The 19726-nt window shown below is 41.3% G+C and overlaps 1 long non-coding RNA gene across 1 annotated transcript; it reads left to right on the top strand.

Annotated features, from left to right (window-relative positions):
• Nucleotides 1-15803: 15803 nt before the first annotated feature.
• Nucleotides 15804-18796, top strand: LOC138947842 (uncharacterized). Its single transcript, XR_011449839.1, has 2 exons — nucleotides 15804-16697; nucleotides 17332-18796. It is a non-coding gene; the product is annotated as an uncharacterized lncRNA (long non-coding RNA).
• Nucleotides 18797-19726: the final 930 nt, after the last annotated feature.

A 19726-nucleotide genomic window follows, 5' to 3' on the forward strand; every position in this document is an offset into this window, starting at 1 on the left:
ATGAGTTTGAGTTTGCGTGAAATGTGTGGATGAATGTGTATTCTAATAACTGAAATAATTCCACGCACCTCTGCTGAACGATGTTCAAGAGGCAAGCCTCTGATGCCACTAGCTCACGCGAAAAGCCACCATGAAAAATGGACACTTTCAGAACGGTCCGAGTAAATCGCCGGCAAAGCTCGGCAGCACATTCACAATCCGGATTTTTGGTGTTATCATGCAGTCCGATGATCGTTTTAGTTGCCCAGTGCATCATTAGCGATGAAAGCGTTAACTGGCCGAAATTATTGAGGGGTAAACTTTCCTATTCGAACGTGAGACGGATTGTAAGGGGTAGATTGAATCTTCAAAGCAGCAGACGAACATTCAGCTTCGAAAAAACACATCCGGTTGTGACGTATACACGACGTTGCAAAAAACTGGATCGGACCAACCGAGTTATGTTTGGCAACTAAATGTTTTTATGGGGTAAAATTGCGATAGTAAAATTTGATGAAAGCTATAACGTTCGACCTGTGCGCTTTTCAAACGATCTAAAAGCAGTGTGAATTAATAATTTATTGCAAATCCAAAATATCAATGCAACCGGATGCGTACATTTTTTGCGACCGGTTACTTCCTTTCCCGCCGAAATCGTGTGTTTTCAGACAAAAACATCTGCGTTTGTTTGTTGAAAGGCTTTTCACATTTGTCACGTCCGACTTCGAATTCCGAAAACTCACGTTCGACAGAAGATCTGAAGGTATACATGTGGAGTGTTTTGCACGGAGTGTTTTTTCTAGCATGCATTGTTTTGTTGTATTAAAATCCATCGGTAATATAATTCAGATCAAAAAGTCTTTGGAGTTCGCATACTTTTGAGAGAAAAGTAATTTGCAATTGTTGCTTCTGTAGAGTTTTTGCCATTTTCTTTCAACATAAAAGTTCAGGTAAGTCTCACGTTCAACCGGTCACAGAGTCTTTTCTATTTGAGTTGGTCCATTTGTGGCGTTCTTGACTGATTCATCATGATCGTATGATTTGGAAATTAATTATTCTGGCGTTTTCATTTGAACATTTCTTACCGGTAATGTATTTTTTTGTCTGATGGTAACTTTCTCAGTTTCGTGAAGTTGAACGTTAGCCTTTCATAATGAGCATTTTGAAATCTTCACGTTCAACATTTACCTAGGCATAACTTGCTTGCTAGGTATATTTGGAGTACATATTGCTTATAAACATTTCTTGTTTGTTTAGGTTTGTTTAGTGAATTTGGCATGAAAAACTACCATACACGCAGACACTGCAATTCCACATTTTGAAATCCTAACATCCGACACTTTTTTTAAGGTGTCCTGTGGCCTACAAAATAGAAATCTTTATGAAAATGACAAATACAATGGATACATAATGTGGTTGTATGTGATACTGGGCCATGATGCTTTTATTTCCCTAACTGCAACACACTTGGTGCAAACTTTAAAAACTGATCTGTGTCGGATGTTAGACCTTTCAAAAATGTACCCGTGTAAAACACCTAAAATATCATCTATTCAGTTACTGCTCTTGTTTGGCATGTTGTTCATCACTATCTCATGCAGTACACCAAAAATCAAGCACTTGCTTTCATGCTAACAGCCCTTTCTGGTGTTTGGTTTTTGAAAGGTCTAACATCCGACATGTTGCAATTTCTCAACTTCAAATGCTAATAGCACCAAAACCAAAAGAACCATTATCTTTTGCTTTTACATAAGGATGGGTATGAGGACAAAGGTTTAAAAAACACATTCAGATAGTCCACAGCTGTAACTTTACTTTCACAGCTCAGTGTCCTCAAATCATGCACACCTTATGTCACCAGTCATGTGATGTCTCTCAGTCACAGAGAGGAAGAAATGGTTTAAATGTAGCTTTTTCATATCCTCATAAACCAAAGTGTGATACTGCAGCTAGTTAGCAAAACAATTTCACTGAAAAAGTAGACAGCAAGTGGCACATAGTCTACAAACCAATGAACACGAAGGCATTTAAGAAACAGGATCATTCTTTTTATCTTGTCTAAAATTTTGAACATGAATCTCACTGCAAAAACACTATCTGACAGAACTGGAAGAAAAACAAAACTACTTCAGCATACAAATGGCCCAAAGAATATGGTCTGAAATCAGACAAAAAGCATGACAGCTCGGTGCTTGCAGTTGCATACCACAAGAACACACCCAAAAAATGGTCAAACTGAACTATGTGTCGTTCAAAGGAAAAATGGTTTGCCTCAAGGAAATTTTGTTTGGTAGTGACTATATCCACGGGTCCGTGCCTCTAGTCCCCTATGCTATATCCACGTCAGTGACGTCATTTCCTCGGAATCTCGGAATCACTCGGCAGTCGAAGCCTCGCGTTAGCACTCGAAGCCTCGCGTTGGCACTCGGGACTCTTGGCGCCATATTGTTGAGATGGAGGAGGAGGAAGAATCAATTTGTGTTGGCGAAACATTCAACTCTTTTGACAACCTACAAACTAAACTGAAAGCCTTTGAGGAGCGCACCCATGTGCAACTTTCGAAACGTTCTTCGAGATCGCTAGCAGCCCAGAGAAAGCGCGCGCCGAACAGAACGTTCAACGATGCCTTGCAGACTGCCGAGATCGACTATGGCTGAGTTCAAAATATACAAACTACCCACTTGATGGGTGTTTTACCAGCCAATCCTGACTTGCTGAGTTTGAATTGTGTGGTTGTGAATGTGTTTGGAAGCACTGTTCTCTCTCTTTCTCTCACACCCACACACTCACCTTTACATCAACATGAGAAATTCATTCAAAATTCTGTCAACAGATTGTTGGTACACATAAAGCTATGTAGTTTGATCATACAAATGTTCAGGAATTTTGAAAGATTCCCAATTGAAATGAAAACGATTTATTTTTTATTTTTTTGGAGGGCTTAAAAGGAGGGTTCAATTGCAGCATAAAAAATGTCTAAAACTCTAATATTGCTTGCTGATTACACGTTACTTTTTAAAACATTTTCCAAAACATCCTCAAAGTGACATGTACGAACATGTACACCAAAGGAAGTAATACTTAGATATGTGACAAGTAATAAGACTACATCATGAGTGGATAGTGGAAAAATCAATTTAATTTGAATGAAGGCGAATTTGAAATTTAATGTTTACATTTGTAACATATGTATCTCAACGGGTATATACTGCTAACTAAAAAAATTGCTCATTCCCTGGAACTTAAAATGGCAGATACACCAACATATGCAGGAAGATTCTGAAATTGTAGTCTTGTGGAGGATGAAATAAATTTTCCTGATAACTGTACAGCAAACTTGATCTTCAAACATCTTTCATTACAAAAATTGACGAACCTGGATATATCTTCAAACATCTTTCATTACAAAAATTGACGAACCTGGATATACGATTGGTCTATTTCATTATGTGATGAACACAGCGAACTTTTGACAAGCAGATACAAATACACAAAAACTAACACATGAGGGAATTTGTGTTGCAATTTTTCATAAAATAACAGACCCTGTGTTGGGTTCCCGCAGTGGGGCACTGCGGTTATGAAATTAAAGGCCCCTCCTGTTTTTGGAACCGCAGGAGCTTTCTAGTTTGCTGTTAGGTAGATTTTTGGTTCCTTTTTCCTGTCATGCTCTCTTTTTCTTCATGAATTCTTTTCTTTTTTCTGCCTTCTTGCTCATTCACCTGTATTTTTTCCAAAAATCTCTTCTCTTGCCGCTTGTCTCGCGATTCATGTATAGTTTAATCTGTTAGTGTTCTGATGTAAGTCCAGCAGTAGATAGGTTAAGCCTATTTTAACATACTGGAAACTGGTAATCTTCCAGTAGGTATTAATTTAGTTTTACTAAAGCCTGCTGGGACACAAGTAATGGGTTAGTGCATTTGTAAACAGGAATCGCTTGACAAGTGGCCCCCTTCATCCCCCCCTTCCTCGTCCTGATATGGCTCTGCGTAGTCGGCTGGACGTTAAGCAACAAATAAACAAACAAACAAACAAACTGTGTTGGGTCTTGTAACAATAAAGAGAAGTAACTGAATTCACAAACTCATTGCTGAACGACCGCTTGATCATCTTAGATTTTAAGAGAGCAAAAAATGGTGAATTCAAAATCATGGGAGTACTGTGGACAGTTGTGACTTACGGAGTTCAGCCCCTCAGCACCAATCTAGCGAATAGGGAAGACCAATACATCATTCTTCATCTTCCGGTTGGTAGCTTTAGTCCACACGTTGACAACATTCACTTAAACATTTGAACAATCGACACATGCTTCACACTGCATCAAAAATCACAGCTAACTAGGAAAGTGCAAATCCCGAATAAACATGCAAGTTCAGGTGAGGTTCGTATTAAGAGGGGGGGGGGGAGCCTGCAATGTTGCAATGTCACCACAGAGAACGCTGTATACTGCTCATAAAGTCTAAACATGGAATTGTGACATTGATATTTTACAGCTGACGTCCTAGTAAGTCATGTCACAGTCTGTTAAGTGCCGAACCGAAAGCAGGAAAATATTGGGCAAGAGTAGCGTCCCTTGTCAGTGACGTGGATTTGGCATGGGGCGGGGGACTCAGGCACGGACACGTGGATGTAGCAGCCATTTTGTTTTTCTGCCAGTTCTGTCAGATAGTGTTTTTTGCAGTGAGATTCATGTTCAAAATTTTAGACAAGATTAAAAGAATGATCCTGTTTCTTAAATGCCTTCGTGTTCGTTTGTAGACTAGGGCCTATGTGTCACTTGCTGTCTACTTTTTCAGTGAAATTGTTTTGCTAACTAGCTGCAGTATCACACTTTGGTTTATGAGGATATGAAAAAGCTACATTCAAACCATTTCTTCCTCTCTCAGCACATACAGTCAAAGCATGGTACAATCTTTGTTGTTCCATTTATACTTATGAAGAAAAGCAGCATGACATTTTCAAGTGCCCCCCGACGAAGTGTTTTGTGCAAATGTAGGTGTCTGTTGACTTTTTCGATGTTGAACGATCGTTCTTCCACATAGTTTAATCCATTTTCGGCGCTTTTCTAAATCTCTAGAGGGTTTGGAAAACTGTACCCATCCAACACCGACCATGTGTGATCTCTCACGGTGTCTTAAATCACTTCCACACACGCCATAACAGCAATGTTTGTGCACCATCGTATAGCACAGCTACACCATTCAAACAACGCGCAAAATTGGCTGACTTTGCCCGAGGCACAGCGGGCCAAGGTCAAGGTCGCCTAGAATAGCCTTGCTGTAAAAGGCCCTATTCAAAATCTTACCTAGTTTGATGCTTTGTGTAGCTGCAGGATGTTAACGTTTCTGCCAATGTTCAACGTGTCTTCAAGTTCAGGCAATGGACCCAAGGTGAATCTCGGACACCGGACAACTGAGCTTGCGCGGCCATCTCGGAGATGATTTCGGCTTGCAAAGCAGCGCTTGAGCAAATGGCCGGGAGCTCCGAAGTCTTTCTGCGTTGGAGACTAGAAAAGAAATGTGCCGTGGGGTCGGTTCCTCGGCTCGTGTGTGCAGCCGACGCCTTCCCTTGCGTTTGATTGGAAGATAGGGGAGGCTGTGTGGAGTACACGTTGTCTCTGACACGGCACACACACACTCGCGCGCGCGCGCTCGTACTCGAGACGGCAGCGGTTTCACTTACAGGTTCTTACTACAGTGGAACCCCTCACAACGACCCCCCCTCTCTAACGACTACCCCGCCACAACGACCATGGTTTTTAACCGATGTGTTTCCTTATATAGTTGTCACCAGGGGCGGGGACGTGGCTCAGTTGGCAGCGCGCTGGCTTTGTAGCCAGTTGGTCGCTATCAGCGTGGGTTCGATCCCCACGTTCGGCGAGAGATTTATTTCTCGGAGTCAACTTTGTGCAGACTCTCTTCGGTGTCCGAACACCCCCGTGTGCACACATGCGCACGAAAAGATCCCACGTTCACAGCGAAAGTCTCAGGGCTTGGAAAACACGAAGACACGCATGCATCATCTCTCGTCTCTGATTATCATGATCGTATTTCGATACTTTGACGAGACAAAACCAATGCTGGTGTGTCGAAGAAGATAGCCACAGCGGGCTTGTTCGAATCAAAGTAGGCCTATCACACCATATCTTCAGCGTATTACCAATACCTGTCCCAATATAGACCAGTAACCGTTGGTCTAAGAGGACGTTAAACCCTAATAGTCAGTCACCAGTGTAGCGACCACCCCGCTCTAACGTCTAAGGACCGGCCTAACAGCTTGTGTAACGACTTTGTCAGACCACAGGCGGAAGGTATCGTCCACTGGACTACTACCGTAAAGTACTTTGTAAGCGCCCACCCCCCCTGTGCACCAATTTCGACCCAAAGTAGGGGGTGGGCGCTTACTAGGTACTACACCCTATGCACGAGCAGTTTTCAGTAAGGAATGTGATCTTTGATCACTTCGTAATCATATCTTCTTTCTTTTTATATTTAGTCAAGTTTTACGTTTATCTTATTCACATCGAGGGGGAATCGAAACGAGGGTCGTGGTGTATGTGCGTGTGTGTGTGTCTGTGTGTGTGTGTGTGTGTGTGTAGAGCGATTCAGACTAAACTACTTGGCCGATCTTTATGAAATTTGACATGAGAGTTCCTGGGTATGAAATCCCCGAACGTTTTTTTCATTTTTTTTATAAATGTCTTTGATGACGTCATATCCGGCTTTTCGTGAAAGTTGAGGCGGCACTGTCACGCCCTCATTTTTCAACCAAATTGGTTGAAATTTTGGTCAAGTAATCTTCGACGAAGCCCGGACTTCGGTATTGCATTTCAGCTTGGTGGCTTAAAAATTAATTAATGACTTTGGTCATTAAAAATCTGAAAATTGTTAAAAAAAAAAAAAATTATAAAACGATCCAAATTTACGTTTATCTTATTCTCCATCATTTGCTGATTCCAAAAACATATAAATATGTTATATTCGGATTAAAAACAAGCTCTGAAAATTAAATATATAAAAATTATTATCAAAATTATTTTTTCGAAATCAATTTAAAAACACTTTCATCTTATTCCTTGTCGGTTCCTGATTCCAAAAACATATAGATATGATATGTTTGGATTAAAAACACGCTCAGAAAGTTAAAACAAAGAGAGGTACAGAAAAGCGTGCTATCCTTCTTAGCGCAACTACTACCCCGCTCTTCTTGTCAATTTCACTGCCTTTGCCATGAGCGGTGGACTGACGATGCTACGAGTATACGGTCTTGCTGAAAAATGACATTGCGTTCAGTTTCATTCTGTGAGTTCGACAGCTACTTGACTAAATGTTGTATTTTCGCCTTACGCGACTTGTTTCATCTTCCATTGTTACATTTATCACACGCAACCAAATGCACACATCTCATCAATTTAAACAACATAAAGCGGTTTCATACACTATTTTCCCCAGAAAACGGAACTTCATACAGTTTTTAACGTTGGAACACGGGTGAAAAAGTTCGTCTGCTAGTCCCATTTGACGAAAGAACATTATCCTTAGCAATACCAAAAGTTAAACATATACAGAACACACAATATCTGCCTTTGCCGCCACAGCAGAATAACAGCATATCTGTGTACTTGATTTTAGTCCAAAATAGGAAAACTAGCAAGAAGTGTTAACAGAATGGAATGATTTGTACGGAACTATACAACCGCGCATTAATCGATCGCCTGCGCAGGTTGACTGGTCACCTGAGTGAATATGATTCGATCAAACTTTCGCAAAAAACCTCCTCTTTTCTTTGAATAACTGAAGAAAGGAGGAATAAAGAGGTTACACACCTCGTCTCAGTGATTATAAAAAATAATGGTCTCAGTTCGCGGTCTAACTTCGACCATTATTTTTAATAATCACTGAGACTCGGCACTGTAACCTCTACTTACATCTAGGGCCTAGTACAAAACCAAGTGGAACAGGGTGAACAAAGAGGACCTGAAGATGAACATAAGTTATTGAGGACAGTCGGAAGACGCATTGCATCTGCGTAGTTGAAAACAATCGTACACATATTTTGCCAATTGCCTTTGGATGTCGCTGTCAGTAAACAAAGAACTGACTCTTATTTCATCACTGCCGGTGTACAGGAGGAGGCAGTTGGAGGGGTTAGCCGGGCGTTCGCGCTACTCAGTGTGGCGCGGCACCGGTGTAACACGAAATTTTTACTCCACGAAAAATTTACTCCGGAGTAAATATTTCGTACGAAATTCTTACTCCGAGTACACTTTTCGTACGAGAAAAGAACTCCCCAAGGCACGAAAAAATTACTCCCTCCACGAAATTTTTACTCCCCATTTTTTTTTACTTCCAGTAAAAAATCTCGTAGGCAAAAATGGGATGCGGGCGAAGGGATAATGCCAATAAGTGATCTCGCGCACACGAATGTCGCGCTACCCTCCTTCCACCCCTTCCACCACCAAGAGCTAACAGGGGACAAGGGAGTAAAAATATCGTACACCTGGCATGGGAAGTTAAATTGCTCGTGTTGAGGTGAAGTAATTTATTCGTTATTTATTCGTCAGGGGAGTAACATTTTTGTACAAAACGTTTACTCGGAACTCACCTGTCTTGGGGAGTAATTTTCTCGTGCAATGGGGGAGTGCTTTTTTCGTAAAGGGAGTAACTTTTTCGTACGAAATGTTTACTCCGGAGTAAAAATCTCGTGGGAGTAATTTTCTCGTGTTACACCGGCAAGCCGCGACTTTATCATGAGCCGCGTGTTGCTTATGGCAGCTCTCGCCGTGACTGGTGGCTCTCTAATTATCCCAACCGCTAAAAACCATTAATAAAGCCCTTTACACTGGACAAGAGTTAAAAACATCAGTGTGAGTTTAGAGGGAGCGGTCAGCGACCATAAACTCTATTTAAACGAGACAGATATGCAGCAAAAGGAGGGGGGGGAGGAGGTGTCAGTAGAGGTAATGCAGGAGGAAGTGATAGCAGAGTCCCGTGGGAACGAATGCGAGGAATGGAAGAGGGTTGGAGGGCAGGGGGGGAGGTGATGAGTGAAGGAGAGCAGTCTGGAATGAAACAATGGTAACAGATAAGGGAGTCCGAGAGAGAGCGAGAGAGAGCGAGGACCGAAGTCATTAGTAGCAGCGCAGCGGCCAGCAAGCAAGTTCAGCGATTTTCAGTTCTGCAAAACTATGGAGTTCAATTTTACTTCTTGGGCAAAAAATCTGCCCCAACCTGTAATTGAGGTTCTGGAAAAAGAGGAGTTCACAAGCCTCAGTGCCTTGAAATATGCAGGAGAAAAGGACCTGGAAAGCCTTAAGTTAAAACGAGGCCACATAGTGGAATTAAAAGCGGCAGTGGCAGACCTCTCTAATTATCCCAACCGCTAAAAACCATTAATAAAGCCCTTTACACTGGACAAGAGTTAAAAACATCAATATTCTTTTGGCAAAATCTAAGGCTGCGAATCTGTGAACTTTCACGACTATTTTCGTCAAGCCTGAAAAAAAAATGTACACAAACTACAAGTCCACCGGTATCCAAACTATAACTGCGGAACGATCACAAGAACAGATGTGTAGTAGTTATACAACCAAAGCACGCAAAAAAACAAAAACAAAAAAAACCTATTTCACACCATAAACACAAGATAAAGTCGCAAGTAGTAAAAGTACGCCCCGGGGGAAATCTCTGACAGGCGGAGAGGGAAGCGAGGCAAGACAAAGGTTGAACCCCGGCCACCGGGTCAAGGACAAGGAGGTAGCTTTAGCCGAAGAAATTCGCATGCCGCAGTGTTTTCTCCCACAGAAACTATTATTTATATTGACGAGCCGCAGGAGCGGCGAGTCATATGGTCTCGGCTCGAAAGCTGTTTGTGGAGGCTGCGTGACCTATAATTAGCTGACCTGCTGCGCGAGCAGTCACTGCAGAGTTTTGAGATAACTTTGTAACACGTTTTATTTAAACTTCCGCTCCTTGACGCACCCCCCCCCCCCCCCTCACCTCCCCTCATCTTCCCCCCTCCGCCCTTGTGGGCCACACACAGACTCTCACCCCAGAATCAGAATCAGAATCAGAATCAGAATTTATTGTCATTAAAGCACATAGCCTATTGACACATTCAAGATACATAAGTACAGGAAAAATAGCAATATAACATAACATACATGTAATACAAAACCAAGTGGAACAGGGTGAACAAAGAGGACCTGAAGATGAGCATAGGTTATTGAGGACAGTCGGAAGACGCATTGCATCATTCTGCGTAGTTGAAAACAATCGTACACATATTTTGCCAATTGCCTTTGGATGTCGCTGTCAGTAAACAGAGAACTGACTCTTATTTCACCACTGCCGGTGGAAGTATTCGGTAATAACTGTTGCCTGAGATGAGCATACATTGTACATGAATCAAGGAAGTGAAGTTCATCCTCCACAACTCCACAGTTTCTGCATAGTCTTTCCTCCCTTGGTGTTCCCGTGTATCTGCCCTTTTCGATTTCTAAGTCATGGGCACTTATACGTAGTTTGCTCATAGCCTGTCTGTGTTCTTGTGTTAGCAAAAGATAGGGTTGTAGAGAGTAGTCGTGTGACACTCCCTTGTAAAACTGTAGTTTAGGGGAGTTTCCTTCTTTTTTTGTCCTCCAGAGCCTGACAAATTGAGTTTCTACATGTTTTGTTAACGCGTGTTTCAGTCTTGCCGGGTGTATTGTGCTTTGGTTTTGCCACACGTGTTTGAAGCCTGAGGAAGTCAGGAACTCGCGTACAAATAAGAGCCATTTATTTTCCTCTTTATGTTCTTGTGAGAGAAGGCTTGAGTAAGTTTGCCTAAGAAGCCCATGTTGGTCAGATTCCATGATGTGTAACCAAAATGATATGATCTGTCCCAATATTTTTGTGCTGATCGGAAATCTGCCCAATTCAGCCAGTACTGGGAGATTCATTGATTTTCTGTGTACTCCTAAAAGTTGCTTGCAGAATTTCATGTGTACGTTTTCATGTGGAAGGACAGTCGTTATACATTTTTCAAGGAGATTATTCTCAAGGTTCTGCGTGTCCTTTAAGTTTATATCTTTGCAGTAAGGGAGCCAAATTTCAGAGCCAAAGGTCAGAATAGGTGCAACTAATGTATCAAAGAGTTTCGCCATTACTGGGACACTTATGTTTTTTGTTCGTACTGCTCGTTTGAGCGAGTGCAGAGCTTTGCTCCCTTGTCGGGAGAGATGGTTCTGTGCCATTTTCATGTCTCCGCGTTTATTGAATATGATGCCGAGATATTTATAGTTGTCTGTAGTATTGATTATGGCATCGCCAATTTTGAAGAAGAGGGGGAGTATGGGTTCGTGCTTGGAGAAAACTATCACCTTTGTTTTTTCGCGATTAATTTGTAATCCCCATTTATTGCAGTATTCATGGAGGCTGTTGAGTTTGTCCTGTAATCCTTTCTTTGTAGTTGAGAGAATAACAATGTCATCAGCATACATTAGGCATGGCACCGGAAAGATGTACTCAGTGACTCTCCCTCCATTCTCTCGCAGACATTCCAAAGATAACGACTGTTCACGAGTCTCGTACATTGGGCAAAACCAGGGGGGCCATTTACTTCCCTCTTTTTCATACAGGTCAACAGACACATACATACATTTGATATCACTTAACGGACATCAACAATACAGTTGTCTGTGGACTTCTCCACACACATTAACATTACAGTAATAAAATGAAAATAAAAACCCTAAAACTAACATCGGTAACAAATCAACACACAATTCAATCAATTACAACATGTTATTTAACGAAAACACATAAGCCCCCCTTTTTCAATGAAGTGAAAGAATACACATACGTCCAACGACGGACACGTACGATGGAAATATGATCAGGTGATAAGAAGCAAACATCATGCATTTGATAAGGCTTAGTAGAAGTCTTTATCGACATAGGACGAAATCCAGCAAATTGCCATGGGGGTGGATAGCGGTTGGTTTGTGGGGCAAATAATATTCAATTTCCGACGCGCGCACTTCAATGCTGCTGCCGCTGCTTTGCCGCTAATGCAAGAGCGCGCGTGTATCCTCTGGCACTCCCTTGCCAGAAAGTTTGGCGCCAAAACCTCCACTACAACACCCTCCCCCCTCCCTCCTTACTTCTAGGCCCCGCCCACATCCGCTATCTCCATTCCTTCCCCCTTTCTCACCATCCTTGTCCAGTCCTAAATACCATCGCCTCACCTTCAGTTTAAAAACAATTTATCGTTCCTCTAAACTGACACTTAAACTTCCGCTCCTTGACGCACCCCCCCCCCCCCCCTCACCTCCCCTCATCTTCCCCCCTCCGCCCTTGTGGGCCACACACACAGACTCTCACCCCAGAGATGTACTCAGTGACTCTCCCTCCATTCTCTCGCAGACATTCCAAAGATAACGACTGTTCACGAGTCTCGTACATTGGGCAAAACCAGGGGGGCCATTTACTTTCCTTTTTTTCATACAGGTCAACAGACACATACATACATTTGATATCACTTAACGGACATCAACAATACAGTTGTCTGTGGACTTCTCCCAACCAAGGAAGCCCTTCCTTTGCCCAATAGACGAGAATCGGTAATCAGTGTTTAGGTAATTTATCGGAGAAAAGAGATCTGTACTTGTCTATAATATTATTTGGTATTTGGTCTAAGTACCTTAAGTAACAGGTGCTTGCCCAGTCTCCCATGAGTTTAACAATTTCCCCCGGGACTCTGCAAGACATAGCCCACGTTGCGCCACCCCTTCTAAAACTGTGACTACTAAAATTCCCCGCAGCAGCTGCAGTAACAAGACGCAAGCGTTTATTAAATTTGGAACCTTTGAGTGGAAAGGCTTGGGACTTCGAGGGTGCCGCGCCCAAGATCCGAAACATTGCAGTTACCGCAGTAACGGGGCACAGAGGATGATCCAATAACACAGGTAATCTGATAGCTAGTGTTTTTTCTTTGCGTTGGATCGTTTTACTCCACGTCACCACAATTGTAACACAGTCATGTTCGGTCATAAAGAAGCTGTCTCTAGTCAGCTGTTTTGTCGGGTCAAAAGTGCCATCGTCTTGAAAGAGGTTTGACTTCCTCAACAGTCCAAAGAAAAGAACCAAACAAGCCGCCCAAAACACACAGTCTTCAGCATACAAAAAGTTTAGTTCTTTGCGAATTGATAGTAGCACTTCAGGAGTAATCGGCAAATAATGTTCAATTTCCGACGCGCGCACTTCAATGCTGCTGCCGCTGCTGCCGCTGCTTTGCCGCTAATGCAAGAGCGCGCGTGTATCCTCTGGCACTCCCTTGCCAGAAAGTTTGGCGCCAAAACCTCCACTACAACACCCTCCCCCCTCCCTCCTTACTTCTAGGCCCCGCCCACATCCGCTATCTCCATTCCTTCCCCCTTTCTCACCATCCTTGTCCAGTCCTAAATACCATCGCCTCACCTTCAGTTTAAAAACAATTTATCGTTCCTCTAAACTGACACTTTATGCTCCTCAAGAATACAACTTTGGGCAACGTGCTACGTAAAACTACACGCAACAAGGATTCAGTAGGTACCAAACATGCCTTGGTCAGAAGTAGAATGTAAATGAATCTTTATAAAGAAGTAGGCTACTTCAAACGACAGTCACAGCCACGGTTGGGTTCACGGCATCAAACCGATGCGACTCTCCGTCATATCATACACGTAATCAATCAAATAGATGACTAATAAACATGTAAACTACATGTATACGTCTATGGTCGGACATAAGAAAGGAGAGCTTCCCCCGGGCCTGTGCATGTGTTGTTCGTTGTGCGTGTGTAAATGTACACAACAAACTGACGACAAAACTGAGACAGACCTCTTTCGCTTCAGTCTTGCAGAATTTAAAGACGAATACAGGTAGAGCGTGCATTATACTAACTGTTTGGTAAAAGTATCAAACGTTTCTTTTTATAAATAAGTGGCAGGCTTACAGGAATACAAAGAGGCGCAAGTTGAAAGTAATGGATATATCTCTGGAAGATGCCATCAGTCCAAGTTGTCAAATGAAATCAAAGATGACAGAAACAGAAGTTTTCCATACAAATGTTGGTGTTTCAAAGGAAGTTTGCATTCTTTCAGATAATGATATAGACTAGGTGGCTGTTTGTTATGAAGTTTCAACAAGCCAACATTCAAATGATTTTACTTCATCTACAGATTTTCTAAATTCAGCACTTCATAACTGTCATTATGAACTTGGAATCAGAGAGAGACCGTATTTCCATTGTCATTCATGCCATAGATTTTTGTTTCAGAATCAATGTTTCACATGGCGTTCACAAGAGAGCATGCGAAGTTTCCGACAGTCTTTAGGATTTGTAAAAAAGGCCGTGTTTTGCTGTACATGCAAAAACTACCTGTCAAAAGGGAAAGTGCCTAGCCTAACAGATTGCAACAACATTCCTATTTTAAGCTCAGCCACACGCCGACATGGAAGTTCAATGGTACTTTCAAACTTTTTCTTCTCTTCGTCGTATTTGATTTCTTTCTATTTCATAAGTCGAGTGCATATGATTTCGGCTCGTGTTCATCGTGAGATGGACTTAGTTTCTTGTATATAGTTAGGCCGTCTTCCCTTCTTTTTGTCCAAAAGAAACGTATGAAAGAATATTCCCCTTTCTTTTCACATCAACAGACATGATGCTTGTGGGAGAGGGAAAAGCCAAACATTCGTTCTAAAATAAAATAATAAAAAAAAAACCGCAACAGACAAGTTTTTACATTTAGTCAAGTTTTGACTAAATGTTTTAACATAGAGGGGGGAATCGAGACGAGGGTCGTGGTGTATATGTGTGTGTGTGTGTGTGTGTGTGTGTGTGTGTGTGTGTGTCTGTGTCTGTGTCTGTGTCTGTGTGTGTGTGTGTGTAGAGCGATTCAGACTAAACTACTTGGCCGATCTTTATGAAATTTGACATGAGAGTTCCTGGGTATGATATCCCCGGACGTTTTTTTCATTTTTTTCGATAAATACCTTTGATGACGTCATATCCGGCTTTTTGTAAAAGTTGAGGCGGCACTGTCACACCCTCATTTTTCAATTAAATTGATTGAAATTTTGGCAAAGCAATCTTCGACGAAGGTTGGGGTTTGGTATTGCATTTCAGCTTGGTGGCTTAAAAACTAATGAGTGAGTTTGGTCATTAAAAATCGGAAACTTGTAATTACAAATATATTTTTATTAAACGATCCAAAAACAATTTCATCTTATTGTTCGTCATTTTCTGATTCCAAAAACATATTCATATGTTATATTTGGATTAAAAACAATCTCTGAAAATTAAAAATATAAAAATTATGATCAAAATTAAATTTCCGAAATCGATTTAAAAACTATTTCATCTTATTCCTTGTCGGTTCCTGATTCCCAAAACATATAGATATGATATGTTTGGATTAAAAACACGCTCATAAAGATAAAACGAAGAGAGGTACAGTAAAGCGTGCTATGAAGCACAGCGCAACCGCTGCCGCGCCAAACAGGCTCGTCACTTTCACTGCCTTTTGCACTAGCGGCGGACTATGGCATTCCGTTTGTCAAATAATTATTTGGATACTTCTCATGTTTTTTTCACCAGTTTTAGCTAAATAATCATTATTTAGAAGCTCATGTGCTAAATAAGTAATTGTTTATAAACAATGTAAAACAATTCTAAATAATTTTTTGTTTACGTAAACAATTCATTATTTACCTAAACAATTTATTGTTTACGTAAATAATTCATTGTTTACGTAAATAATGATTTATTTACGTAAACAATATATTATTTAGACTTATATTACATTGTTTATAAAGAATCAGCAATGTTGCTAAATAAATCATTATTTACGTAAACAATGAATTATTTACGTAAACAATGAATTGTTTAGCCAACACATTTTCCATTATTTAGGGGTTTCTAGGATTCGCTTCTGAACTAAGTTTTATGTCTTTCAGTGATTACTATAATTGAATACAAGGTCTCTCCACACACTCTTATCTTAAAATAGCTGTTGTTTGGATATTATTTTATTTATTTTACAAGCCGAGTACGAAAATAACTGATCTCATACACAGTCAACGGTCAAGGTCAATTAAGGTGTTTCCCTGCCGGGAGTGTTTAGTGTTTGCAATTTCTTGCTTGAAGTTGTTGAAACACAGTTTTTTTCTCCTTATGTTCTCTGTCCTGTTTATGTCCCAACAACATGCCTGTCTTTCCATTTCTCTTCCTTTCATCGTTTCATTTCAAAGAGAAAAGTAAAAACAGCTGTGAACCGTTGAAAAACGGGAAACAATGCCTCCGACGCGTTCCGAGAAGAATCTGGAGTGACTTCCCTTGCCTCATGCACAGGCCTCATGCAAAACATTGCGATCGGGCGAGAAGCGAAAATATTCTGAGCGATTGTTACCAGAGGAGAGGCGGCGATACCACCAGAAGATTTTGGAGATTGACGGGAATGATCCGTATGACATTCTCAACCAGGTGCTGGTCAGCAAATCCGGACGATCTGCCAGAGCTGAGTTACATCAACATCGTAAATTATTTTGTGCTTGGCAAGAGTGCATACAGATACACATGTGAGCAGCTGAAAAGCTTACAACAGTTTTGATTCCTACCGACTTTTTGTCTCTGGCTGGGTGAGGGATGTCAAGTGCTACAGCCCTGATGGCTGTAAGAACTCTGTCATTTCTGCAAAGGTAAGAATGTGCTTTCAGTTTATAATGAATGAACGTGAGTGTTCTCTGTCTTGTGTTGCTGATATCACAAGTTGCAGTTCAGGATATTGTGTTGAGGCTTTGTCGTTGATATATTCTTCGCTTCAGTTTGTATTCTGGACTACGACAAAAGCTGTAGATAGTCTTGAATATATTTATATTTTGAAACAGCTTTTGTTTAAAAACTTTGCCAAGTCAAAAGTAAGGAGTGCCTTCTTCGCAGACAGAGTTGTCTTAGACTGGAACACCCTGCCCGAAAACGTTGTGACAGCTGATAGCGTTAACTGCTTTAAAGCACGACTGGACAGCCACTGGAAAGACACATCAAGTGTCTACACACCAAGCTGCTACTAGCCCCCCCCGCGTATGCAGCTTACCTTTGTGGATCGGCGTACAGGTTTTTAACCTAAATCGTCGTACAAGTACAAGTACAAGTAAGTAAGTAAAATATTATATAAATTTATAATGAGCTTCATGTTCATATTCAGTTAAAAATCTGTTGTTTACTTTTCATTGTTAAGGTTATTGTAAAGCACATTATGTGCGTCTTAGAGTTATATTCATTCGATTGACCTAGCTGAATGCTGATTTGTGCGACCTTCAATTTATTTTTCAGATTCTTCATTCACAACGCCTTAATGAACCAGCACTTTCTCCTTGGATCATCGCCACTTCTGATGGCAACATACTGGCAGCACACTGTACCTGCATGGCCGGAGTTGGAGAAACCGGCATGGCCGGAGTTGGAGAAACCTGCACACACGTCCCTTCACCTTCAAGGAGTCAGCTGTTGAGTGTGCTGTGGCAGACCGCCATTTCTGTTTGGAATCTAACAGTGAGGGGATGCTTTGTCTGCGCAAAGACCACCCATACTTTAGTCAAGTACAGTGCCAGATTGTTATGACCAGTTCCTCCTACTGCGATTTCATGGTGTGGACTACTGTAGATAAAGTTATTGTCCGAGTATTGCCTGACTGTGATTTTTGGGCAATGTGTGTGGAGAAAGCTTTGAAAGTGTTCAGACTCGCAGTTCTTCCAGAGCTAGTTGGAAACTGGCTGGACAGAGAAGCTGAGCCTCTACAAGCAGTGGATGTGAACCAGGAGCAGCTGCAAACACCAGCCGTGAAACGCAGCAAGAAACAGTGACAATGCCAGACTCGCTTGCTCATGTGTGTGGGAAAACAAACATCATGTATGACTGTACACATAGAAACAAGCAGTAGTAAAGTTGTAGAGAGGGAGAGAATACATCGAACGCAGAAGAAGAGAGGGAGAGAAAAGAGAGCATGTAATGTTTTAAATCACAGTTCACACTCACAGAGAAGTCATCAATTGTTCCATTCTTGTTTCATTTTATTCTTAAAGTAAAATCATGCACAGATGTAGACATACATTTTGTTTAGGATCACCGACCACAATACAAAATCAAGTGCTACAAGTACAAGTATAAATTATGATGCATACAGGACCTTATTTTGTGATTGTTTTACATCCACTGCTGTGAATAACAAAGAATCATGAGCAGTTTGATTATCAACTTATTCAGCCAGGTATATTGTTCATTCTCCTTGTTCAATGTTTCCAGTGACACGGATTGGCTGCTTGATTTAGGGAACAAATAAGAGTGTGTGGTCCAGCGTAGTTCTGCATCAGTACAGTCAAGTAATACAGTGTTTAAATTGGCAGTGGAACTGAAAGTTAGTTTCTATTATCAACTAGTTCTGTTTTGATGACAACAAAATTGAACACACTTATTTCTGCAAAAAAGCGCACAGGTCTATTGATCATAATGAATAGTTAATGACTCACATACCCACAGTATGTTATTTCAATTTTGAACATTTAGTGAAAGTGTTCTCTTCACTTTGGCTTCATACCTGCAATACTAGTAGTGGTATGTTCAGTGTTGCTTGCAGTTGCATGTTATTGGTAGTTTAAATGTGTGCTCGCATTTCAAGTGTAGGCCATTTAATTTTTCAATGCTCCTTATCTTGTTTCCTGTGTAGAGCTATTTTGAGGTTAATCAGCATAATTCAACCTTTGTCAGTTGTGTCAATACATGTCACATTTATGCAAAATGATTTCAAAGTGTATGTTAAAGTGGTGTGTGTGTGTGTGTGTGTGTGTGTGTGTGTGTGTGTGTGTGTGTGTGATAGAAAGAGTGAAATCTGCTCTTGAATTGGTAGGAAATAGCAGCAGGTCAGATCATATATACACATGTATATTCAAATTCAAGATTCCATCCAGTGAAAACATGATAACAGAAAAACTGTTGCTACTGCTCATGTGAGACACCTGAATCAGATACAATACACCACAGTTTAATTAACACATTCTTTAAACAATGCCTTCATCTTCAAATTCAAGATTCCGTCCAGTGAAAACATAACAGAAAGACTATACAGAATACAGAATACAGTATTTATTGAGCCAAGTGACATTAAAAAAAACATTTAAAGCACAAGGAATTTCGCGTAGTGTTGGTAAAATCACGCACACACACGCACACACACACACACACACACACACACACACTGACACACACACACCCACGCCCACACATTCACTGACATACACACCAACACACACACGCCCACACTACAGCAGTCACGATCACACCATCACACGCAGGGCAGACATGAGGTAAAACAAATGACAATCATCTATTAAAAGAAAAAGTACAAAGAGTGGTCTAAGATGCTGGTGGAAGGGTCTACACAGAATACAATTTTATAATCTAATGCATAGTTAGAACTAGCCCATCCCCTCCACCCACCCACTCATGAATGACTAAAATAATGCAGCTAAAAATATAGAAAAAAATAAAAATCACACATCAAAGTCCCACTCAAACCCCCCCCCCCCCCCCCTCCCCACCACCACCACCTAACACTGAGTCACAGGATGTGGTGAGCTCACCGCCAGCAGGATCACCGACTGCGAAGCTGCCCAACTGAGGGATGGGATGTGTTAAGGGAGGAAACAGCTTGGGGGAAGAAAGAGGTCTGGAG

This window comes from Littorina saxatilis, linkage group LG14 (genome assembly GCF_037325665.1).
Source record: "Littorina saxatilis isolate snail1 linkage group LG14, US_GU_Lsax_2.0, whole genome shotgun sequence".
Lineage (NCBI taxonomy): Eukaryota > Metazoa > Mollusca > Gastropoda > Littorinimorpha > Littorinidae > Littorina > Littorina saxatilis.